Below are 27,043 nucleotides of genomic sequence, written 5' to 3' on the forward strand. Positions count from 1 at the left end.
TCAACTTTATCAGAGCTACCTTTGGTGTCAGAAAAAGTTGCATGTATCTTTAGACATGAAATACTATACGTTTGATTACTTTTATTCAAAATTTTATTCATTCCTACTTTACCAGTGTCGATTAGGCACTATATTTTTGAAACTAAATACCTTGATTACTACATATTTCCCGAGGAAATCCATTTTTAATTCCTTGATTTACATTTTGTGTGACTTAATTATGTAGAGAGCATACATGTGCTGGTACCCAAATATCCATGTTGTGGTTTAGGAGTGGCATTTCCCAATTTAGTGTCGTCCCCTACCCCCCAAGACTCTACCAAACCAGACACCTCTCACCTGCTCCTCCCCACTTCCCCTCCCCCTTCCCTCTCTGGGGATGGAGGTGAGAATTGGAGGGACAAAGAGGTGAAAATTATGGGGCTGAGATAAGAACGATTTACTGAAAACAGCAATGAGATGAGAAAAGGAACAGTAACAGCAATAGTATTAACAACAAAAGTGTACAAAGAGAGAGTGATTTACATGACAATTTGCTCATCACAGAGCTCAACCAGATGCAGTGAGACCCTGAAAAAATGAGGAATGGTCGCCCCACTTTTGTTTGAGCCAAAACAACAGTCCCTTACTTCTTGTCTAAGTAGTGTAGCAGGGTGCTAACCATTTCCCCTTGGATTATAAAGGCTTCTTTCTTCTCTCTGTCCCTGCCTTCCAGCTCAGAGTCTGAGTGCCTAAAGAACAACTGGTCTTACTCTGGAAGACTGAGGTAAAGAAGGCAAGCAGTCCCTCAGCCTTTTCCGCATCCCTTGTCACTATGTTTCCACGCTGCATGCAGTAAAGGATGAAGATTCTCCTTATCCATCCTTTTTGCTAAAGTATTTATAGAAACATTTTTTATTTTCTTTTGTACCAGTAGCCAGATCAAATTATTTTTAATGAATTATTGTTTATTAAATGAGATATCAAGGTTGCTAATTTTTTACCAAAATAATAAAGTCCATTTGTAGACCAAGCCACCACACTTGTTTCCTGAAACTGATGGTAGATGAAGGCGACATGCGCAAAATCTGGTCTTTTTTTTCCAGAAGATCAAACTGACTCTGATGAGGATGTAGACCTGGAAAAATAGTATCTTATTTCCTGCAGTTATAATTATTAGCCTATTTGTGTTTCTTGTCTCTTCGATTCAATAGTCATTGACATATAGATAAGAAGAACTGACTTGTTTTTTTCACAGTACATAAGACTCTTTTATCAAAAAATTTAACCTAGATAATTCAGAACATGCTTCCATTAAGATCTGTTTATCTGAATTGTGTTAGCAAATGACAGGCCAATAAGGCAATAAATTAACTGAGATGGTTATAAACTGTGCATTATATACTTTTGTATGAATATGCACTTACAGTTCCTACTATTTATAAATCTGTTTTTCTTCCATTTTAACACCAATTTGCTACATCTCTGGTCCTGAGTTACCTGCCATTCTGAAACAAGAATCATCATATTGTACACTGAAGCTTTCTACTGCTAGAAATTTTGACATGCAGTTGCCACCTACCAGTCCAGTATTGTTAATCTGATAGTTTTGCTGATCTTCTCTGTTTATTTCTTCTCTGTTTTTCCATAAAGAATATATTATATGATTTAAACAGAGGCCAATGTCATCAACTGTGAAAATAAAAGGATTTGGAAGTTGCTACATATATTTTAGATATGGTAGATTTGTTGGTCTTGTTCTTCCATCTATTCTGTTCTTTCCTTTTCTGTTTGAGAACTTAAGGCATTATAACTTTGGGAGATATCAGAGAAAATTATTACAGAATACTACCCAAATTATTACCATCTGCCATTAGTAATAAAAAAATACTTTGGCACCTAGATGATATGCAGAAAGTAAGGTTCTTCAAGCCTGATTTTACTATAATATGGATGTTTGTTAAAGTGAATCATTACTCAGTGTTCATAATACTGGAAGATCCACTCATGATAAAGAATTTTCAATAAGATGAAAATCAGAGACAATTAATAAAAGAAAAAAAGGCAACCTTCAGTCTCTTCCCTAAAAAGACTGAATTTTAAGGATACATACTTATATGTAACAATATATGTTTCATTAAAAAATTATTCCTTTATGTTATAACAGATTTTAAATAGGAGACAAGTTGGAATAGCAATGCAAAACCAAATGGGCTTCCCACTTTCCTAGTACAAAGAAAAGATTGCAGAAGAAAATATGATGAACAGGTTTCTTAAAAGTATGTGAATGTAGAAAGTGCAGAATTTTAGTAGTCAGAGTTTTCAAGAGAAGTTTATCATTTTTTGGAGTGGTTGAGGGCGGAATTGAAACCAAAACAATTCCACATCTGTCCTAGGCTATGGACTATGTAGAAATTGGTGTTAAAAAAAAAATTACTCTGACTTTTGATTTTTTTTGTTAAAAATTGAAATTGTTTCCCATTCAGGCAAAAAGTTATTCTAAGGGCTCCTTCTATAGATCTTGAACACGTCACCATAAGTCCTATGGGTTAAAACTTTTTAAGCTTCATTGGCTACACGTGTACTCATGAGTGTGAAGGAATGCAATTAGGCCCTGGAACACACCTGTCTATAATGTTATTTGTTAAACATATTCTGAACATGATTCTACCATTTTTAAATTAGCAAGATCCAGTACAATGCCATTGCATAATCTGAAATTTTGCGTGAACCAGGCACCATTCCCAACAGGCATACTGTATCAAACTATTCAGTTTTGGATGGAAAATTAAAAATAAAGACAAAGTCCATTCTGTACTAGTGGTCAAGTTTAATTTATATATACAAATGTAGCTACCTTTACTGTTTCAATGAACGTTACTGCATTTTGTAGCTACTTTTGAGCCCTTTATTCTGATTTTGGCAATTTTATCAAAAACATGGATCTCAAAATAGGATATAATATTGCACTAATTGTTTCACTAATACTGTTATGGATCAAGATTTCCCAGTGAAATGGGAAGGCAAGCAGAGAAAAGGCTTCATCCTATAGCTTCCTGCAATGATTATCAGCCAGTGCAGCATATACAATTCAGGTCAGGGGAAGTAGTTACTGCTTTCCCCCTCCACTAAGTTCAAAATCCTTTATCAGTTTCCAAGATGGGTCCTTTACGGGTTTCATTTGATTCTTAAGTTACCAAAGCAGATTCTAAATTATTTTTTCCATTATCATTGTCCAATCTCTATCGTTATCCCTTCCAGTATCTTCTAATATCACTATAATCTGAGGTTTGCTCTTTGTCTTTCTTCAGTGTGTAGATGAAACTTTTTATTTAGCCTTTTGTGTCTGTCCCAGTGACCCATCAAGATGAGTCTGAACTGTGTTCAGTGCACATTCTGAACAGTTTCAGGTTCCTTATACTCTAAGGTAGAGTCATAAGCCTATAGGTAAGAGAAACAAATAGCATCAGTTTTATTATAAGCAAAGTGGTTATATATTTATACTCCTAACACCTGGGAATGAAAGCTACCATGTTGGGGCAGCTGGCATTTGTTTGCATATTATTTAGCTGTTTCCTCTTAACCATGAGGTATCATGGTTTTTATTTAGCATTGATTTCTCCATTACACAATTTAAGTGTTTCTTTGTCTCAAGGCCTTTGATGCTTGTCCTCTGCTAGAGAAAAAACTTTTCTAAGGAATGTCTTCATTTAGCATACAACATGTATGACATTTAAAGGTTTAGGAATCCCACATGCAATGAAGAAATTACCATACTTTAAGGTAATGTAAATCTTTCTGCTGGGTTCCTGAGGGACCACTGCAGCCAATGAGCAATTCTAGATTGCTCCAGGTGTGCTTGGGGTAGGGAGAACCTTAGGCGCATGGGCAGGGACAGAGAAAGCCCTTAGTACCCTCAGTGCCAGGCACAAGTTAAAACATGGCTGTTTGCCTTTGGTTTAGCTTTGCTTGGAATATTTTTGTTATTTTATGAGAAAACAGATGACGTAAAGCAATGCAAGACAAGTAAGAACTCAAAACGAAGCACACTTGTTGAGGGTAATCTGACCCAAAGATAGAAGAGGAAAAGCTCTGCACTGCAAGGTTAAAAAGCTCCAAGGAAAATGTCATCAGAAGACAGTAAACCAGAAACATCAAGGGTCAGATGCTCCAAGGAACAGTGGTGGCTGACCTGTCCGCACCAGATTGGAAATTGGTTGGCTTGCAAAGGCTTATCAGGTTATCTGCATCAGATATGAGGAATGTCGGGGGTTGACAGAGAACCTGTCAGCAGCCTGGCACTTATCGACGAAGCAGTCGATGTTGACCAGATCAAAGTGTACCCCTGAGATGGACTGAAAGAGAGGACTGAGGCCCTGATCCTGACAATATACTGATGCATCCTGAAGAAGCTGTCCCGTGAGAACAGGAACATTGTCTCATGAGAACAGAGACCTGTTTTGAACAAGAGTGGTCGGGAAAAACATCAGCATGAGAGAAAAATAAGAGCAGGTGCTCGGGACTGTTGTGGGAACCTCACAGGGCTGTTTTGAGAAAGAGCAAAGTTGTTGTGAGAAAGTAGAGTTTAGAAAATGCACCTATTAGCTGTAAGAATTCTGGTGTGTGAGTTTGAACTGTCCTATCCGTGTGGATTACGTGTGTTCAAAAACTGTACTTAAAGGGACTGCTAAGCAGCCCCGGTGTGCTTTCTTTTTCCTGGAAATAAACTTTGTTGGAACCTTTTTTATGTCGCATGGCCGTTCCTACCGCGACAAGGAACATATAATGTTTAACTTAGCAGCCAATTAGTCCCAACTATTGTATATATTAATCAATAAATAATTGCTTTTTATGCCTAAATAGTACGTATTTGCAACCGAAAGCATTCCATGATTCTATGAAATCATGCTTGTGGAGTCTAAGACTGAATGGTAAAAGAAACTGAAAGAAAAATGACTTGGAAAGCAAAATGTATTCTATGTACAAAACTGATTGCATATAATGCATGAAACTTCATTGGATGTGACAATGTTTTCTATCTCTATTTCACCGAGCAACTCGGACAGCTTGTCTCTGAAGTTAGATCCTACATGTTCTTCTTTTCAGAGTATACCTTACTGGAGAAGTCTGACCTCTACTTTTGTAGGCAGAATTGCAAAGCTAAGTAAATGTCAATAATATGAAGTAAAATGCAGTGATAACCAAATTCTTCTGGGCAAAAGAAAGATTTTTTAAATGGAAAATGGAGATTCCTTCCTCAGCAATGGAAATTACTTTTTTGTTTCTTTTTCCTCCCCTTCTTCCAACCCCTGGCCTGCAAATGACTGGTACTTATCAAGAACATCAGAAAAATAATAGTTTCATGTCCTATCGCAAGCACTGTGAGCACAATGAATGAATCTTTAAAATTATACGTAACTTGTGTCTTAGATAATTTTAATCAGAAGGATTTATCACATTAGTCTGAGAGAGCAGAAGGTAGGGTCTCCTCCTTTTTGTAATACAGAGACTAAATATTAATTGGTGACATCACAGACTTCTGTTGACAACACCTCGTAATTCAGCTATGTTTAGCCAAGTGTTTACTTTGCACATCCATTATCAATGACTGAGGGCAAACCATTCATGTTTGAAAGTAGTATTTCCCTTTTTATCATACCTAGTGGTAAAATGGACCACTTTTATATGTAGTATCTGTACTTCCAGAAACACATTTAAATAAAAAAATGGCTTTTATAACAGGCTTTTGAGCATTTAGTGATTGATTTCTGAAGATAGACATCTGGATTCTAAGACAGGAAAAAGTACGGGTCTCATGTTTAGTGCAGAAATTTGAAGGCTAAAAGTCTGATATTTAAACAGAATCAATAAGCCATCAATCCCTAGTCATTTTCTTTTTGGAATACATTTAATATTTACAGCTACAAAACTGTTATTCTCTCAGATGATTTTAAATAGTAACAGTTAAAAAGGTTTCTGGCTGATAGTTACCAGGAAAATTAGCTAACAAATACAATAGTTTTGAACTGCAAAAGGATATGGGCACCGAAGCAAAGAATCATAATTTACTCCTTTTTTTTTTTTCTAGCTGTGCCTGTAAACTATTTTGAGGCCTTTGGACTGCCATTGCTACTGAAAAACAATTCATTTGGAATAAACGTATGATCAGAAAAATCAATTTAGAAGGTGAACACAATCTCTGTATATGTTATAGAGACTGAAATGAAAGCATAATAAAGGCCAACGGTTTGCCTGTTGTATTTATTTCTACTGAAACCATAGTGCACAGTGGAGTTCTGTGCTGGCAGAGACTATCATGAGAGCACAGATTTTATCTCCATAATGCTGTGACACACTTTACTAAGGAGATTTTCATATGGAATCACTGTGATTAAAATAGAAAAAATTAAAAATGCTTATTAAATTGATGGTGAGAGTTTGTTCAAAGCAAAATAGATAAAAAGATTAAGCCTTCACTGATTATGTGCTAACATGACCTGATGTGGGATAATCTCCTAGGTTCCTTCTGTGGCCAATAATAAGGTGATTTACAGCACCTAAACTTAGTCTTTTCCTTTCAATGTGCCTCAGAAGGAGCCTCTATTGACTCTAAAATGGAGCTAGTACTAAGCTTTAAAATACCACCTCAAAGTGTGTGTTTCATCAACATTTTGACTTATGTCCTCTTTGCTGAAGAGAGTTTTGAGAAAATCTGGAAGAGGGCCTATTAGAAATCCATACAGTAATCTGAGCTCAGCTTTTGTTTGGTTCTATTCCAGGTTGTAAGCTTTTATTCTATTGATTTTTCTTAATTAGTTTTGGCTTTATCTTATGCATCTTGAAGGCCATGTCAGTACTAATACGTAACATCTTCCAGCACTGATGGTAGTCATTCTGTTAGCGCAGACTTGGAAGGTATGGCTGCCAATGTATTAATATCAATACATGCAAGTCCCATCTTATTTGGGTTCAGCAATGTAAGAACAGAAGTTCTGTCGCTACCTGTGCTGTTCCTTTCGGTATGTCTGCTGGTAGTAACAAAATAAAAATGCTGTGTTAACTCTTGTTTAATGGTGATAAAAGGCAAGGTGCAACTCCAAGAGTAGCGTGAAAAAGAAGCTACTTGTATTTTACGTGTGCAAAAGTTGCAAATATCAATATCCCATACTCAGAAGGCAGAAACTAGTACTAATAGTCTGGAAAACAAACAAAAAAAAAAGAATTTAATCCAGTAGAAAAGATTTTTTCAACCAACAGATTTTTAAATGCAAATTTATTCAGAAGGGAGACTAGTTAATCATTACTGGTAGTGTGTTCTTTAATGCACCAGCAGAGCAAGTTGGGATTTCTTTGGTGGATCTCTTTTTTCTTTTTTTTTATTTTACTTTGTCTGCCAGAGGCATCACTTCTGATGGTGCTAGGAGGTTCTGAAGAGCAAATGTCAAATCTCAGTGAAATAGTTCAATGAATGAAAGGGGCCATTAGGTGTCTCTGGCATGTAATACACGTGTTGCCTAAGGGAGAAAGTAGATATCAGATCTCAAGTTTTTTTATGTACCTGTCTTAACCTCTATTTTCCTCTCACATAGTTTTCCCAATCATATTTAGTACATCTGCATAAGTGTTCTAAAATATTTTATTGTTGTAGTTTACAATTAACAGCAATTTTCTTTCCTGGATGAAAAATCACTTGTTGGAATAGGTGTTACACATCAAAAAAACCCTCTATTTTTATCATGATCATCTTCACATAATTTGTTTCGTATATGCTTCTTTAGTGCAAATCTACTAACTAAGAGCAAAAACAGAGAGAATAACTGATAAACAGGATCTATGCAATGTAATATCTGGGATAATAATTTTTCTTTTCTCCTTTTTTGAATATGGCACTGCAGTGTTATAAAACTTTCCATGAGGTGACACTCTGCTTTCCTTTAGCGAATGTGTACATGAATACATGCATGTTTGTCTGCATTAGTGATTTACATGAGAGAACCAGGAGCTAAATTTCAAAAAGTGTAAATCAGGAAAATTCAATGGAGGTCAATGGCAATTTACTGAGGCATACACCTGAGACTTTATCAGCAGAAAATTTCTAAATCCTTCAACATGTCTGTACGCCCGCATTCCTGAATCACATTAGGTATAATTAAGGCATGGCCAAGAAATTAATACATCCCTAAAGATATTGTTATTGGTTTTAATAATTTCCATGGTGATAACCATGGATTAATCTTTACTTATCTTAAAGTATTTAAAATGGTTTTACAGAAAAGTCAACCAAAATTATTCATTAGATTAGTATTTTATGAAATGGGGGGGAAACATTAACAATTACAATGAAATCATTAAAATATAATGGTAAATACACTATAAGCTAAATTTGACTATCAAAATTTCTCAAATTTTATAACTTTGTTTTATTTAAGGTGCCATAAAAACACTCAATGGAAATTGTGTGGTTTGATGAAATTCCCAGGAGTTTTCTTCTCTCAGATTAATTTTAGACAGATAAAAATAGTTTAGGGAACATTACACGTAACGTTAAAGGGCATTACTAGTGTAAAAATATTTTCTTTTTGAAACAGGGCAGAACAAGATATTTTTACTGCATATTAATTCCCATCTCTGATTTTCTAATACTGATAAATGTTATGTGCAGCTACAGAAATTTTTGTTCTACAAACATCATTGCGTGCTAAGCAGAATGGAAAGGACATGTACAGAAATATCCCCTGAGCAAAGAAACATTACCAAGTTCAGATAAAACAAAATATTTTCTTAACTGGAAATAACATAAGTTGCCCTTTTATTTACCAGATTCAAAGCTATGTTCCATTGCATAGCAACATGACAGCATGTGGCTTTTGGATGTAGCAAAACATATAAGAATTCAGGAAAGCTTATGAAGAAAATAGATTTATTTGCATTGCTGATAACTGTAGTGGTTCTGTAAATACTAGCCATGCAAGGAGCTTTATGCTGAACGAAGCATAAGAGGCTATGTAGAAATGGAAACTCAATTTTTTGGAAGATTAAAGTTGTTGAAAAATTAGACCTGCATCTGCATATTGTAAATCCTGAATCCACTGCAGAATAACACATTTTATATTTTTTTCCCATCCTTTCTATTCAAATTGAATGTACTGCAATTAGAAGGAAAAGGGAATTTATGGAACTCCATGTTAAAATAGCAAATTTCCAAATACCGGATGAGAAATTAACTGGTAAAGATTGCTGGGTTTAAAACACAACAATTAGCACTCTTTTTCATGAAATTCAGTGACATGACAAACAGAAATATTGACAGAGACAACACAGGCCTTATTATCCCCCCTCCCCAGGTGCCACCTGGCACTGAACGGAGGCCACCAGGGCCCCAACTTGGTTGCTGTAGTCTCAGGAAGCACTGGTACCTCTCCCTGGGGCTGGGGGTGTGATGGTGGTAGGAGGCGTGTCCTGGTGGAGGCCTGGAAGTCCCCAGGAAGGTTGCTGCTGGTGAGGTTGTGTTCAGAGCATGAACTGTGAACTCATGTACTATGGAAAGAGAGATGAGAGCACAAAGAAAACGTGTTTTTTCTCCAGCCAGGAATCTGTTTGACAGCGGAACTTAGGATTTGCTTTTAGGAAGTATTTAGTTTTACACTGATATGGTACAAGATACCTTTAGCTAATTGCTTTTGGAAGACAAGTGTCAATATGCTAGTGGTTACTGCTCCATGTACTTTTGGCCAGCATGAGGAAGACAAACGGGTTCTTGCCTTGTGCATTCAGAATTTCCTAAAGTTCTTAAAATTGTAAAACCCGCAAATCAGTAGTGATACTTACATTGTCGAAATAAAGAGGAACATGTCTTCATCACTCTCACAGAAACAATATGCTTTCATGTGTTTTAACAGAATTTCTGAGCTGTTGACTTCACCTTTTTTTTCTTATTTTGTTTTTTTGTTATTCCTAGTTGAAGTCTGAAATAATAGAAATCTTTCTTTTAAAAAATACTATTTACAATTCGGAGAAAAGAAAATGAAGAAAAGTGGGGCATAATTACCCTAACATAATTGGAGAACACAATAGATATTGGTTGCAGGTGGCTGACAATAAGATAGCTAAGACAAAGTAAACACTATTAACAAAGTTTCAATTGTTAAGTGTTGCATATGAAATTAATATGTGACAAAAAATCATAAACTAACGAATTTACATGAAAAAACTAAACAGAGTAAGTAACTAAGATGATGCTGTTTGTGACAAGGCTTTCTCATGTTTGACTTGGGCTGCCCAATCCAGTGTGAGAGACCATTAGCCATGTTCACCGAGAGGGTGGCAGAGTCCGAAACAGTCTTTCTAAGCTTGAGGAAAAGCACAAAAGATGTCAGCAATGATAAAAGCTTATTTAAATCCATCTGGAAAGTACACATGTGATGATAGAACATTATCTAAAATTAATGCTTTATCTTAATGGTTCTTGTTCACAGAAATGTGCAAAGCTGTTGACTTTCTCTGTTTCAAAGTCACTTGATGGGTACCTCGCCTTGCTGGAATAGTGTCATTATTGAGATTTATATTTTATAGAGCCAATGTCTTATTCTATGGAATTTATGAGTCTTTTAATATCAAATAGGCCATACAGAAAAAAATTTGGGGGACACCAAAATTTCAGCTGCTTGGAATGAGTTTTGGTTAGCTAGATTTTTTTGTTCTCTTCCAGCTGATAGACCAAGGTGAATATTTGCAAAATTCATTGCATTACATCTTTCAGTCTGGATAAAGCATACTGTAACATAGAACCACCTCAGCTAGCCCATCTCTTGCTGAGCTAGGAAAGGAATGAGTAGAAAACAGTTTAAAGACAGGAAGCCAGTGATGTCTGGCAATAGTTCAGCCAGCTCTTGCAGCACTTTTGCATGAACTTCATGCCAAGCAGGTCTGATTACATCACTACCTGGCCTGATCTGGTAAGGCTGAAAGGTACAGTGCTTCCTAGCTTGGATTTCATGTGGCCTTACTAGAATGAGTAAGACTTACCAGTCTTACTGTATGTTAGTCTGAGTGTTAAGTACCTCTGTGCTCCACTGTAGAGGATAAAGGTGCCCCTAGCAACATGTGGTTCTCAAGATCACTGCTGACCATGTCACAGTACTTACTCTACTTGTTGATATAATATCAGGTTGTTAGAAGAACTCACTTGACAGCCCTCAAATAAGTCATAGGGCTCAGTATAAAGACAGTATAGTCTTGTGAGTCTGTAATAAAGCATGATCACATGGTGATCTCATACCTCACTCAATAATTTCCAGGAAGAAGGATAACTTTGAATAATTATTATGAGATAACACAATCCTCAAGTGCTACTGAAACCTCCTCATTTTCTATAAAACTCTATGATTAAAAAAAAATAACAATGGAATGTGTTTCTTTTTTACCAGTGAGATTACTTTCAATATCTTATTATTTCTTCTATTTAAAAAGTTTTCAACAACTGTATGAGGCCACATAACATGTGGCCAAATCTCATTAAAAGGGATTATAAAAATAAAAGAAAATCTCTTTCAAATATTTGGAAGGCAAAGGATAATACCCAAAATATTTTGAAAAAAAGAGATAGATGTGCTTATTGTAGGTATATTTACTTACATTTGTAATTTATTTGTCTGCTTCAGGGTTTACATAGAATAGATTTTGCATAACTGATTATAAGGGCTTAATGCATAGTAGAATATTGACAATCGTATTTGAAATTACTATACATTTAGTTTTAGAGATTTTCTTTCTCAATAATGGAGTGTTTGCTATTTTCTTTATCAACAAAGAAATATTAATGAAAATATTCTTCTATGATGAGCTGTGATTGAACCTTCAGTGTCCTTGATCCTTTTTTTTCTGATCTTGACTCCTACTTGGAGTAAATCATGTCATTGTCAAGCTCACTGTTATGTAAATGCTAAATCTGTTGATTTTGAGTTACTATGTTGAGAGAGTGAAGTTAACGTGCTCTACTTCATTCATTGGAAAACATAAACCTTCAGGTCTAATAAAAGTTAAAGAGAGACTAAAGTTTTCATGTATCAGGAATTGAAGACCTTAAATTTTTATATTGTATGAATGGAGAATGAAAAAAATTCTCATGTTTCTACAAATCAGACTTTGTACCCTGAATTTAATGTGAATTATGATTAAAAAGTAGCAAATAAAATAAAACAGAGAACATACAGGTTACTAAGCGTGATACATACATGTAATTTGGGAAAATATTGTGAGAAGCAGGTATGAAGAAGGATGTAACTCACTCAGGGATTTACATGGAATGGCAGTTTCTGACCACAATGTTAGAATTCTACTCATATTTTACTGAATCTCAATGCAGCAAACTTTGAACACTTTTATGTTGCTTTGGATGTCTTAGAATATTTTGCATTCAATTGTGTCGCTTATGTTGTCCAGTAATAACTAATAAACATGCAGAAAGTATTTTTATTTTAGCTTCATAACTAGCTTTGAATTATTGCTATGTATTTCAACTGCACTGTTTTGTGTATGTTAAACATTATCTTGTTTGGGAGATGCTTGAACTCAAAGGGAAAGGAATAGAGAGTTTCAAGTTGTCTTCAAATTCATGCACAGACTATGTATACCTTTATCAGTTAAGAACAAAAAATCATTATTTTTGTGTATTTAATTTAGTCTTGTTCTGTGGAGATTCAGGGATGCTAGAACAGAAAGGATGCTTACAGTAAAAATTATTTAAAATTTGTGCTGCAACTATTTTACCCTCTTCATTTTGTGTTCAAGCGGTGGGCAAAGATTTTTCTCTGCTCAACTTTGCGATCCCATAGAAAACATCTATCAAAGCTGCAGGTAAGAAATTGATTAGGTCCTTCTGGTACATGATTTCTCTTCCTTGTTTTAGTCCCAAGATAATTATCAGAATATATTTATGAGACTAAGAGTTCATACTAATCTAGTGCTTTTGTCTCCTACTTATCTTCCTTTAGTACTTTTATTAGATATTGATGAATACACTCATGGTCACTTTGTAAAAATAATAATTGAAAAAATTTTATGTATATATATACATATATATATATACACACCGTATTGTAGAAAATATATGTGTGTGTGTATGGTTCAATATATTCCTATAGATCCACAGATCTTCCTTTCTTTAAAGAACTGATATATACACAGAATATATTTATGTATAAGTTACCTCATGTATAGGAGCATATATGAATACAAACACACACACATATTCCTTTCCTCACAGGACTGAGGATTTTTCAGTTCTGGAAAGGTAGACGACCCATTCTGTCATTATACAACACTGAATTTTTCAGATATGTCCCTGCAGATGTCAAAGTATAAAATGCCTATAGAAGTTACATAGGTGATTTAATACAATCCTTAGCAATATCAAATGCAAATATATTATTCATAAGAAAACCATGATTATATGAGCTACCTGAAATCAGACAGAGCTCAAAGACAAGTTCAGTTTTTCTGCTAATAAGCTTCACAATGTCAAGCAAATAACAACAAACACACCAGTCAATTTGTATTACCTATTCTACCTGTACCTATTGTACTTTTTACACATTAAAAACTGATCATCTGCCATGTTTTAGTCATAAAAGCAGGAATATTGTTGCCCTGCTGTGTACAGGGACACCTTTTGCTAGACCAGATTTCTCAGAGCCATATCCAGCCTGTCCTTGAACACTTTCAGGGACTGTGCATCCACAACTTCCCTGAGCAACCTGTTCCAGTGCCTCAAAACACTTGTAGTTAAGAATTTCTTCCTAATATCTAATCTAAACCTACTCTCACTTTCAAACCATTTCTCCTTCTCTTGTCATTACATGTCCTTGTAAAGTGTCCCTTTACATCCTTCTTGTAGATTCCCTTCAGGTATTGGAAGGCCACAATTCAGTCACACCAGAGCCTTCTCTTTTCCAGGCTGGAGAAACCAGGTTGTCTCAGCCTTTCCTCGTAGGAGAGGTTCTCCACCCTCTAATCATCTTGATGGTCCTCCTCTGGACTCTCTCCAACAGGTCAATGTCCTTCCTGTGTTGGGGCCCCAGAGCTGGATGCAGCACTCCAGGTGGGGTCTCATGATAGCAGACTAGAGGGGCAGAATCAGCTCTCTCGACCTGCTGGCCATGCTGCTTTTTGGTGCAGCCCAGGATACTATTGGCTTCCTGGGCTGTGAGTGCATATTGCCAGCTCATTCGCAGCATCTCAACCACCAGCTCCCAGTCCTTCTCAGCAGGGCTGCTCTTGATCTGTTCATCCCCTAGTCTGTATTGATACCAGGGGTTGCGCCAATCCAGGGTCAGAATCTTTCACTTGTTCTTGCTAAACATTCCCATCAGTCCACTTTTTGAGTTTATCCAAGTCCCTCTGGATGGTATTCTGTCCTTCAGGTGTGTCAGCAGCGCCACTCAACTTGGTGTAATCTGCAAATTTGCTGAGGGTGCTCTTGATACCTTCATCTATGTCATTAATGAAGATATTACATAACACTGGTCCCAATACAGATCCTTGAGGAACACCACTTGTCACTGATGTCCATTGGGACTCTGAACCATTGACCATTACCCTCTGGATACGACTGCCCAACCACTTTCTTATCCATCTAACAGTCCACTCATCAAATACATCTCTATCTAATTTAGAGAGAAGGATGTAGGATGTGGATAATAAGAAAATGCTTTGCAAACAGTCAGTGAAGTAAATAAAAACCCAAGAATAAAAATAAAATGTGAGGAGACAGACATCACAGATAAATTGATAAGAGACATAGCCCATCACAGTGCCATGGGCTATGTGTGTATTAGCAGGTAACACAGGGAATTAGTTACCTGTGGATCTGTAGAGAGAAATAAACTGAACTGTTTTGCTTTTTTCTTTTTTTACTTCAGAGTACTTCTGGTCTGATGGACAAAATTTCCATTAGTAATTGATTAGAATACACTAGGCAAGCACCCAAAGTGCACTTTCCAGAAGATTTGTTTTTGAAAGAAGTCCAACTCATGTGCTTCAAGTCATGATGAGAATCAAAACCCAATAGGGCACACCTACATAGCATCTTCCTTTGAATCAGGTGTACAATTTGGAAACATATTCCACAGCTGTTTCCCCTCACTGCTCTTTGATTCTTATCACAGGGAAATCTTAGAAAGCAAAAAGTGGATCTTTTGGATAAAACTAAATTGAAAGGTGCATGGTAGACTGCAACTGAAGACCAGACTATTTCAAGGTCACTCTGTACTGTGTTAGGTCCTCAGCATCCTGTTTCATTTCACAGAATGGCTCCTATTCCACTACGCTCTTTGCTCGCTGTGGATGTTTGGAAGGCTTGCTTCTGGCATTCACTCCTGACACAGGTTGAGCTGCTGATGTCAATATATGCGTAGAAGATAAAGTCTGTTTGGTTTGAATTGCAAGAAATCAACACAAAATATTATTAAAATAACTAAAACAGTTCTAAAAAAGAAGATAGAACAATTTTTGGATAGCAATGATGTCTTTAAAATTATAGGCCAAAAAAAGCATTTCTTCTATTTTAATGTTTTTAATGATATATTCACTGTTGCTGACAATATTATTTCCACTGATTCTAAATATGAACTAGCCGAAGAATGGAATTTGACCTTGGGCTCTAGAAGAGAGTTGTGAATGGGGAAATATGTCAGCAGCATGCCTAAATAAGAAAGGAAATAGAATACAGAATTTTCAAGCAACAATGACTGAGGTGTATATGTATCTATGAAAATGAATGAGCAAGAGTTTTCTAAACAGTGGCAAAAGTGAATTAAAAATAAATAATGAGGAAAAGAAATTGACTAAATGGTTGATAATGAGAAAATTCTGTGTAATAATTATTGTTCAGGAGGAGGAATGCAAGACAAAAGTGAAGTAGCTTTGCATGGAGTCCAGAACTTGATCCAAAGCCTTTGATGTCAGCAGGAAGCCACTGGCTTCCATAGACTTTTTGGCAGCCTTGCACTGTACTCTCAGTGGGAGAAATCTGGCACATCTCTCAATTGCTCTACAATTCAGTCGCAGTCTTACAATACTGCTTCATCAGTTCATTCCTTTACCCATCTTCCTAAATTAATCTCGTGACAATTCATTTTATAGACTCTTTCTGACCTCTCTAATCATGATGGTGCTTGTAATCTAAATTATGATTTGAATAAGATTCCCCTGTATTTGTCTTTCTTCCCCAGAGAAGACAACATTTGCCAGGGTCAGCAATAAAATAGAGTAACTTACTGGGGAAAGTGATTTCTATAATATGATAGGTGTATCAATGAATTAATGAACATTTTTTAACTAACTCTTTTGGCTATAGACTGTTACATTCCCGTCCATCTAACTTTTTGCTTCACATCCTGTCTGGTAAGCTAAACATTTTCCTGCTGCCTGGCATTTCTACCCTTAACTAAATCATCCTCTCTTTACTTTTTTCCAGAAATCTTGGGTCCTCAGGGAATGCCCAAACTACAGGGAGAAATAATATCTTCAGGTTGTCAGAGAAAGAGCTGGAGCTGTTCAGCAGAAGTGGCAGAAGAGCCAGGAATGTTATCATGCTGTGAGATCCACAGGTGAGAGTTCACAGGGACCTACCAGGATACCCTGACAGCTGCCTTAGCTCTCCAGCAGTCCTGATAGGTGTAGCTTGTGCTCCCATAGGATCTGGGCAAAGCTGGGCAGCCCTTCAACTGGCTGGGCATTCATCCACATGTCATCACTCTTGGCTGCAGGAAAACTACACAGTAAAACAGTAATGCAACACCCATATAATTTTAATAATCTGATAATTTTAGAGAAATGGAGGCTTTCCTAAAGCTGAAAATGTCAGCCTGATGCTGGTCCATTGGCAAAACTACAAAGCTGAGAAGTGTAAAGGATTTAAACCAAACTAATCAAAAACAACCCACAAAACCCCCAAAACATAAAAAAGCTAATCAAAGCAAAAAAAAAAACAAACCCACAAAAAAACAGCCAAAAAAACCCCCAAACCCTTAGCCACAATTTCATTTAATATTATTTAAAATATTTAAGATATAGGAAGCTTTTCACCGTGACTCCTTTGTCCTCAGTATTTTGTAAAATGAAGTGTTTCTATAATGAACACTTATAGAAGAAGAAGTACATATTAGAACAAAAGATGGGATTTGGATGTAAATAAGATTGACTTAATTTGAAAAACAGGATACATTATTTTTTACATGGAATTTCAAATGTGAAAGATCAATACCACATTAGTGTTGCTTCTCCCTGATGGTACTGGTTTTGTCTGTTCCAACTGACTTTTAAGACTAAATCATGAATGAAAACCCTAACCCGATTTTCCCCACTAAGTTTCTTGTATTATCTCCTGATCTGTAACTAATTCTGTTTACAAAAGAAAGCAAAAGAAATTACCAAAATCACTGCATGGTTCTGTGTTCTTACAGAGAGCATTTTGAACACCTGCAAAATAAGATGTGTAAATCAACAGCTGCTAAGTGAATCATCCACTTCAAATAACTGGTACTGGGGGACAATCACCACAACACAAAATTTTAGGTGAAGGAAGAAACAAGCAGGACAGCAAAAAGGCAACTGTTATGCTGGTTTACTTGTTACAAATTAGTTCAATACAGAGATTTCAAACTTGATAAGTAAAGATGTGAGTGAAATCTAAGCAAGCAGAATGAGAGAACAAATAAAGTCATAAGAACATGGCCGGTGACAGTTAAAAAATCTGTATGTGTATCACAGAAGAGCAGTCATTGTAAACTAATAGACATGCATAAGATAAGTAGGTAATATAAATTAGAAACAGGAAAAGTATTCCTTTTTAGGCTTTCATATGCCAAAGAGGACTTTAACACCATTGTTTCTCTTATAATGAATATATTTTCTGACACTTTACCCTTTTCTTCTTTTTTACGTTGTTCTGCTTCACTCTTTTTTGAGAAATTGCACTAAACTTAATAGTATTGCTTGCCTGTATAAAGCGAATAAACTTACATGTGGGTTTTTTTTATATATTTCTTAAAAATGTAACCTCAGCCTGTAATATAATTTATACATAGAGGTAATGTAAATAACTTGGGTTTTTTAATCATTTGAAAGGAAAAATCCCAAAGAACTTGTGGTTTATTGGTCACAGAGATAAATTTATTTGGACTTTTAAATATGAGATTATTGCAAACCAGATTTATATCAGCTCAAGTTTAGAAGCAGCTCAGGCTTGTATAAGAAAGAGAAAAACAACATCCTGCAGTGGTCTCTGAGAATACAAATACAAATTGTTCTAGAACTGCTCCTCTTAATTGTCTCAGATGTCTTCATAAACCACAGCACTGTAAAGGAAGAACTATTGAATTGTGACATTTATAAGTTAAATGGAAACAGTTCATTGTTTTCTCTGTCAGAGCCATAAATGAGAAAATGAGACAGGAGAAAAGTGAAGTAAGATCCCGACAACCTGTATTTCTCTTTCCTCCTATCTGATCCCAAGACAGTTCCCTAAATTATAGCTGCACAGGTGATATCTCAAGTAAAACAAGCACAGGGGCACAAAAATTACTGGAAGTTCCTCTCAATCTTTGTTACTGCTTCCTTCTAAAAAAAAGCATGTCAGAAAGAGAACAGAATTCTTGTGTTTTGGAAGAAACTAGGTGGCATGGTTTCTTGGAGTCCATCACTCTCAGTGAAAAGGTAGAAAAATAAGACCTCTGAAAATCCTACAGATTCAGAATACTATAATAAAGAAAGTTGTTTTTAAGCAAGTCTTCAGTTGAAAATAGATAAAAATTAACTAGCCTGGTAGTGTGTAAATTTGAACAGCTAAATGAGTAATAAAAAAATCTTGAAGTGGAGACATTCTGCCAAGTAAATACATTGGATACATTGCAGCCTGTTATGGGGTAGACAGTCATCTGACTTGTTTGGTCAGTTACAAGTTAATTGCAGGAATGGGACATGCGATCAAATAAAATTAGTACTGGTCTGTTAGGCACGTCCTAATCAAAACAAAAGGACTCCGTTAGTTGTCGTTGTGATTTCCAACCAGCATTTTAAGTATATTTATTGCATTCTTGGGATAAAAATCAGAATTGTGATTAGATGCATCCTTTAGTAAATTATCAAATAATGTCATATTTACATATAAATGTTTTAAAGCCTCAAAATTTTGCTTGTGGTTTTTGCTCCGCTAACTGATGATGATAATTGATTTTAACAAGACTTCTCACTAAATGAGGCATTTTCAGCATACAGAAAAGAAAGAACTAATTCCCCAACCAAGCTCTGAAATACATATAAAAATTGAAGAAAAGTAAAGGAGATGCAAACACCACCTAACATTATTGCCTATAATGCTTGAATTTGATGATTCAAAAGCATTTACTCTATATTTATTAGTTTTGAATTTACTACCATTTGAATTCCCCAGCCATTGTCCCTTGCACAGTTCTGGAGAACATCTCCAATGAGTTTTTTTGTATCTGCCATTTCTCCTGTTTTGGTTGTTTATTCCTTTTTTTTTTGCCCATTTGTTGTAACACGTAGGAAGAAGTAGAAGGCAATTATACATGAAAAATGGATATACAAGAGAATACAAACAGACTTATAGCTTGTGGAGTGGAAGGATTTTTTCCTATCAATACTTATGGCCTTAGTAGTAAATAGATTTAAACAGCCTGGCATGTAAATATAGGTTCACATATGTCTTGCATCCAGTAAACTGGGTGGGGAAAACCAAAAAGCATCAGAGGATTACATGTACATGTGTGTACATAGAAATAATACCAAAAATTGCTGTTTATTCTATTATTGACAATAAATAAAATGTATTAAAGTGTCCTTAATTTTTCTCTAGTATCAAAGAAAAAATCTAGAGGATCTGGTTAAAAGATTCAACCTACTAAATGTGCTCAAATCTTTCTGTGACCCAGGGCTTCCATGTGCGCTTAAGATTGCATGCCCTTGCAATAGAGATAATAATTTCCTTCTACTCGAGTGAAGTACATTAAAGCTCTTAGCACATTTGAACTTAAAGCGTGAGTCTACATTTTAGCTGAACAGAGAAACAGTGAGTTTAAAAGGAAGCAATGACCAGAAAAGTGCATGTTGAACTGCCTGAATAATTTTTTTTCTTTTATTATCTCAACCACACAGTTATCACCACCCCACTATCTCCCACCAAAAACAAACAAACAACAACAACAACAACAAAACCAAACCAAAAACACAATCAAAAAACCAACACAGAAAACCTGACATATCAAAACTAGTCTATCAACACAAAATTCCATTCAGTTATAGAATGTACAGTGCACTGGGTTTTATTTCAAATGAATAAATGAAGGACAACTCACTTCAGTTTTTCATTTAAGGCATACAACTGCAATCCATGCTGGCACTTAACACTGAATAAGCATCACTGAATTAATAGAATTGCCTGATTGAATGCTATTCACAGCATGAATGAGGGTTGTAGAATAATTTTAATCTTGTTGGAATGACCAAGTGGTTCAGTCAAGTTACTGAAAAAGATTTCATATAAATTAATACTCTGGTGTTTCAAACATAAACATTTTATATCCCATCCCCTCTCTCATGTTCCCTTCTTCAAATCAGTAAGTAGTATATGCAAAGGTTTAAAAGGGTCATGAAATTCTCATGTATTCCATAAATAGCTGTCTTGGTTTGAGACAATTTGGACAGGCAGAGACTTTGGACAGAAGTCTCCTCTCTTGGATTTAGACCCTTGGTTTCTCCAATACAGAGAGAGACCAAATAGACTCAGATGTAAGTGAAAAAAAACCTCTTTACCAAGAAGAATGCTGATAACAACACCAATAAAACAGTTACTTGAATTGACGAGGAGAAACTTCCCAAACCCCTCCCACCAGACCACACTCAATGAAAAATCACAGGACAGAGACAACAAGATGGCAACCTTTCTATGTGGTTCGCCTCCCCTATGCCTGGAAAACTCAGCAGGATCAGTTTGGAGAGTCAGCACTGGCAGGAAACAATGGATGGCTGGGATTTGATACTGGCAGATACTTGCCTGGCTCTGGAGTGAGGCTGCAGTGTTCGTACAGGCAGTTGGAGCAGGGTTGCAGATCGCCCAGGTGACTGGAAGGACCAGCAAGACACCCACTGGATCCAGAGATGATACTTGGTTTCTGCAGTTCTAATGATCATTGGTCGAAGTGGTGGTTATAGTCCAGATCCATCAAGGTGGTGGTGGAAGCCCTGGGTGCTGAGGGAAATTCCCAAAATGCTCAGGTTCAGTTGGAAATGCCTCTTGTACCTCCCCTGGGATGGGGAGTTTTACACCGGATGATGCAATACTGTCAGTCATGGATACTTCGTGAGTCTTTGACCCTTTCTAAGATGTTGCAACTCTCTCTTATGTGAGTACAGTGAATTCATTATGGCCCATTCAATCTACATGCGAATCTTCCAGGGAGTCATCACAGCTGAGTCATCTGTGTAAGGAAAAAGAAACACTATCCCACTTCCCTGGGTTTGCCTCTTTCCTTATCTTGTAGCCTGAGGTGTTGGATGCGCATGACTTCAAGACATGACCTGGGGGGCCACTCTGCACAGTCAGCAAAGCACACTGTTGATTGAGCTATTAACACCAACAGTCCAGTCTCTTACAGCACCTGGGAGGTCACTGCAAGTGATCCAATGTTTGAGTCATTAATCACTAGCAGTTCAGTCTCTTTAAAGAAAGCAAAACACCAAGAAGCCAAAAAAGCATATTTGGAGAAAAGAGAGAAGAAAAGGTGGATACCAGAATGTTTGTGTAACCCAGGATGATAGCATTTTGAATAGTTAGTTGATGCACTAAATCTTTGTTCAGTGACTCCTAATTATTATTTTTAATTAAATACAGCATTTTAATCTTTGAGAGATTTAAAGCTTTGATAGTGAGATTTTGCAACTTCTCATCCTTCTGTTAATTCATTCTCCTAACTGAAAAGCCAGAAGTAACTTAATGACTTTTTTCAAAGAGTCTGTATCTATATCTAATACGATACATTCTGAAGTTAATTTAATTTACTTGGTCCATAAGCGACATATCATTGTAGCTAAGCATTTTCATCAATGTACACTTAATGACTGAACAGATCACCGTAGGAAATTTTATTAACTTGACTACTTACTCCAACTCTAATCTAGTTCCATTGTCAATTTCATCTGTTATATACTGTGAGAAAAATCTCTTCTCCCAATTTATAAAACGGCAAAAAAAAACAATTGCAGGACAAGGAAACTTACAGAAGAGAATCCTTTATTTGCAGCGCTGGGTGCAGTCCCAAGCCACCCGCCTGGAAAAGCACACCCTCCTCCAAAAGCACGTTCCTTTTGTACTCTTCGGCCACCCAATATGTTGAATATTCAGCAGGTAACAGGTATTTTACCTTAAAGGGTAATTTTCAAATCGGCGGGTGGGTGTCACCCTCCTACCTGATTGGTCACGCCTGATTAGTCCCACCTGATTGGTCCCACTTGATTGGATCATGACGTACCCCCCTGTACTGTACAGGGGGTCCCCCTGTACCGCTTGATTGGATCATGACGTACCCCCCTGTACTGTACGGGGGCCCCCCTGTACGGCCTGATTGATTGATGACGTACCCCCCTGTACTGCACAGTGGGGGTTCTTTTTGCACACAAAGACATGTGGCCGGTGTAAATTTTTCATTTATATATTGTATCTTACCTCGACCGCAATATTCCCTCGGTGTGCAGCCCTGACGGGGCCTTTCACCTTACAATCTTCCCGAGGCGCCTTAATATTCCCGAAATTAAATGGAAGGTAAGAAAAAATCCCAACACCCCCTGTTTCCCACTTAAATAAATTTACTTATAATAAAACCAGATTATTTTATTTCTCATACATACAAAATATGTCTGAAGTGATTTTAAAGAGAATTATGTCTGATTTGTAAAATAAACCCCAAAAGGTTGATTTTAGATTGCTTTTTCTCCTTTGATTTATCTTACCTTTCCTTACGTATTTTATAATACTTATATAGTAGTTGGACGTTGTATTGTGTGAAATAGCCACCACAGAGAGAAAATTCTGGTAAAGACATTTTATTTAACTCTGATGAATATTCTGTCTGATGATATTTGAATTGTTTCTATTTTTATTATAAGAAAAAACAAAAATCTTAATTATTATTCATCTGTATTCTCATGAGGAACTTCAAAAGTGATATTACCTTGTAGAGATTTTACATACTCAAAAAATTTTGCAGTTGCAGCTGAGGATATGCACAGACCCTTCAGAGGACACAGGAATAAATGTATGTATATATTAGAATCACAGAATGTTCTGAGTTGGAAAGGACCCACAAGGATTATTGAGTCCAGCTCTTAAGTAATGGGCACATACAGGGATGAAACCCATGACCTTGGTGTTATTGGTACTATACTCTAACCAACTGAGCTAATCTCAGGGTCCTTGAGATATATATACATTTAGCATACAAAGGACATCTATACAACATTTGATAATTTCAATAGAGAGTAAAGTTAATGTCTGCTCGTTCTTATTTGTAGCCATCACGGAATCACAGCATGGGTGAGGTTGAAAGGGACCACAGAAGGTCATCTGATTCAATCTCTCTGCGCCAGCAGGGTTATCCTAGAGCACATTGCACAGGATTGCATCCAGATGGTTCTTGAATATCTCTAGGGAAGATTTCACAACCTCTCTATCAATCTGTTCAAGTGTATGGTCACTCACTCACACAGTAAAGTTCTTCCTCTCTTAACTTAGTTATATTAAGTTTGGAGGTTTATGGGGACAGTACCATTACCATACACACTGGAGCACTGTGAAAGTTCCTTCAAAGATTTTGTATGGTGTAAAGCACCTGAGTTTCACTGTAGTTCTTTTTCTGTAACTCCCTCTCTTTCTGTCCATCTGTCTATATCGAAATACATCTGTCTGAGAGAAAGTTGTGAGTAGGACATTAAAAAAAAATAATAAAGCAGTCATTGAACGTATTTTTCTCTGCACCTTTTAATGAAGAGGTATCAGTTTATTAAATATTTGGTAAAACAGCTTCAAATTGTAGTTAGTCTGATCTTCAGAATTTGTCTGGTGAAAACATCAAATAACAATGTACATTTTTAAGAGTCAGTACAATATGAGGCTTAAAAAAAGGTACAATTTTTAGTACTGTTCTCTGTTGTCTTCTCTTGAGGACAGCAAACTCGAAAAAAAATCAAAAAAGAAAATACTGTTGTAGTAACTCTTAAAGATCCTTTATAAAATGTGAAACTCATTATTGTAACATTGTTAGTAATAATCCATTGGAATTAGTCCACTGCAAAAAGTAATTAACAGGTTTGTATTAAAATTATGGGTTCAGTGTTCAGATGAGTTTAAAATGAGATGTACATACTGCCTTACTAGGTAGGATAGTACACTATCCAATTATTGGATATTGAATCATCAGTGTGAAAGATGCACTCACCTGCTCTGCCTATAATAAGTATTCAAAAAATTAATATTTAGTAGAGCTAAGGGAGGTTAAAATGATAAAAATGCCTCCCATTTTCAAAGGGAAGAAAAGAATGGGTTTATAAAGAAAAAAATTGGCTGGGAGACCGGAAAAGTGGAAATGGAGAAGCAGAAATGCTAGGTTATTGATATACTGATATCCAAATATGGGAGTTAGCATTTGCGACTTGCTCCCAAATGAGAAGAAAACTGAAAGTTTGTTTCTGCCTAGAAGCGAGGGAAATTGAGCCACATCAAAAGGACAATAGACCATAATGATGTTGCACATGCAGACTGAGTGTCCTTAAAAGCTTTGTGGACATCTCTTAGTGCAGTACCATAATGGAATGCTGTGGTCACAGCTGAATGAGACAGCTCCAAGGAAGGAAGGAACCTAGCCACATCAATATATCATTCCATTTGGGCTAACTAACACTACTGGGAAATACTAACCTTACTGTTTCATTGTTTTATACATCCCTCTATCAGTTCTGCATTCCCTCTACCTCACAGTTAAAAACAAATTTACGACTTTATACTTACTCTTTGCAGGAGAAAAAATTATATGTGAAAAATTTAAGAAAAGGAGGAAAAAAGAGAAAAAAAAAAAGAGAGATTTTAATCCCTGCCCCATTTATAACAGCTCTTACACCTCACACAGAGGCTTCTAGACTCAAATTTTTTGCAAAGGTTGCAAGTCCCCTTTTGTGGTCAAAGCTGTGAACAGATGCACAAAAGAAGAGAGACATGTAAAAAAGAGTCACATGGAAGGAACAGATACAGGGAAATTTTTAAACCTGAGATATAGTTACTGTGTAGCCAAATGCACTGCCAGTAATCCACAGATGTACAGCACATGAGTGTGCAAAGCCGTGACTGTTAGAGGTGTGAAAGGAGTTCTTAGTATGTTTATTGAATAGCAAACATACCCATCTGTTCTGTGGAAATAAGTAAGATCTCCATCTAAAATCTCATACTTTTTGGGAAGTTAACATTTCTGGGGAGTGATATAACAGAGGTAACAAGGTGTGATCCCTGATACTGACATGGGTAAACTTCTTCACTATTCAAAAGTGAAAGTTCAGGGCTTATAAGAAGCAGTTGCGCATTTTTTCTCACTTATGTTTCTGTCATGTCATTTCCTGTCTATTCAGTTTCAATCCATGTTATCTTTTCAGGGCAGAGCAGCAACATACCTGGCCAAATACCTCTTTTGTGTACTATAAATGGTGACAAGGAAATTGAATGATAGTCCCCACGGTAGATATTTATGGAACAAGGAGTCCAAAATGGAAGGTTCTTTGTAACTTTATAGCTATTGGATTGCTACATATCCAGAGGTTTGAAAAAATAGCAGGAAATATTTTGACAGCACCTCTTTGATTTTGGACCCTGAAATTTCCTTCACAAAAGAAGATGGCATGCAGATCACTGCCCCCTCCCCTGTCAAAAACGAGACATTTTCCATACAGGAGCTGCCTCAACTTGTTACACATCTAAATCTGAAACCTACTCAGGTATGTTCACAGCTTTTCTCTAAGTCTCATTGAGATCAATAAGGAGGGAAACAGATATCTAAGCTTACTAGGGCTCAATCTCATAGACTGTTCTGGAGCATAACTCTCATATATATATGCGTGTGTGTGTGTGTAGATATCCATTCTGGATTAAACCCTATTATAACCATAGATCTTTATTGAGGTTGTAATAGTTAGAGCACTCACCAAAAACTAAGATAACAGTATTAATTTGTCTCCATCATTCAGATGGAATTCTGCCCTTCCAGGAGAGGAGGTTTTAGCTGTGACAAAGCTATAGGCTAACATATTTTCAAGAAGGGCTGTATCTTGTTCTCCTTTTATAGTTTTAAAGTTGTCCTAGAGAACAGCAAATAGTGAATAGCATTTGCAATGAGAGCAACACGCGAGAATTATCATGGGGCTAGATTAATGGGGAGAAAACAGAGTCCTTAATCTTTCTTGTCTATGATGAGATGAATTTATGCATTAAAATTAATCAGTCATTGAATGTATTAATAACAATAATAACAATAACAAAAACAACAACAACAATTATAAATCTCCTACCCAAATATAAAGATAATTTTGGAAGCAGGATTCCTGTATCTCAGTTGAGTGTCCGAACCACCAGATTAATGAGTTGTATCTCCTGTTAGATATAATTTTCCTTTTAAAACTGTCTTTTGTTCCTGTTGTACAGAATAACAAAAGGAAATTAAAGAAATACAGAATTCTGGATGAATTTTGAAGTCTGAATGGCCCTAATGACCATAAAACCGAGAAGTGCTTTCTTCCTCTATGCTTTAGAGTTGTAAGCTCCCACCTCCACCCTCCACTCCAGAATATTTACCTTTCTCATGTAAAACTAATACCAGATGCAAAACAAAATTTCTAGTGAAATAATCTCATAGTGATAGCAACTACTGTACTTTTCTGAAAAAAATCTTGACTTGTGGTTTGTTTGTGCTGCTACTGATTTATTTTCCATGTGAATTGTTCTCATTTGACA

The sequence above is a fragment of the Neopelma chrysocephalum genome, unplaced genomic scaffold (genome assembly GCF_003984885.1).
Source record: "Neopelma chrysocephalum unplaced genomic scaffold, ASM398488v2 Primary Assembly neopelma1_25, whole genome shotgun sequence".
Classification (NCBI taxonomy): domain Eukaryota; kingdom Metazoa; phylum Chordata; class Aves; order Passeriformes; family Pipridae; genus Neopelma; species Neopelma chrysocephalum.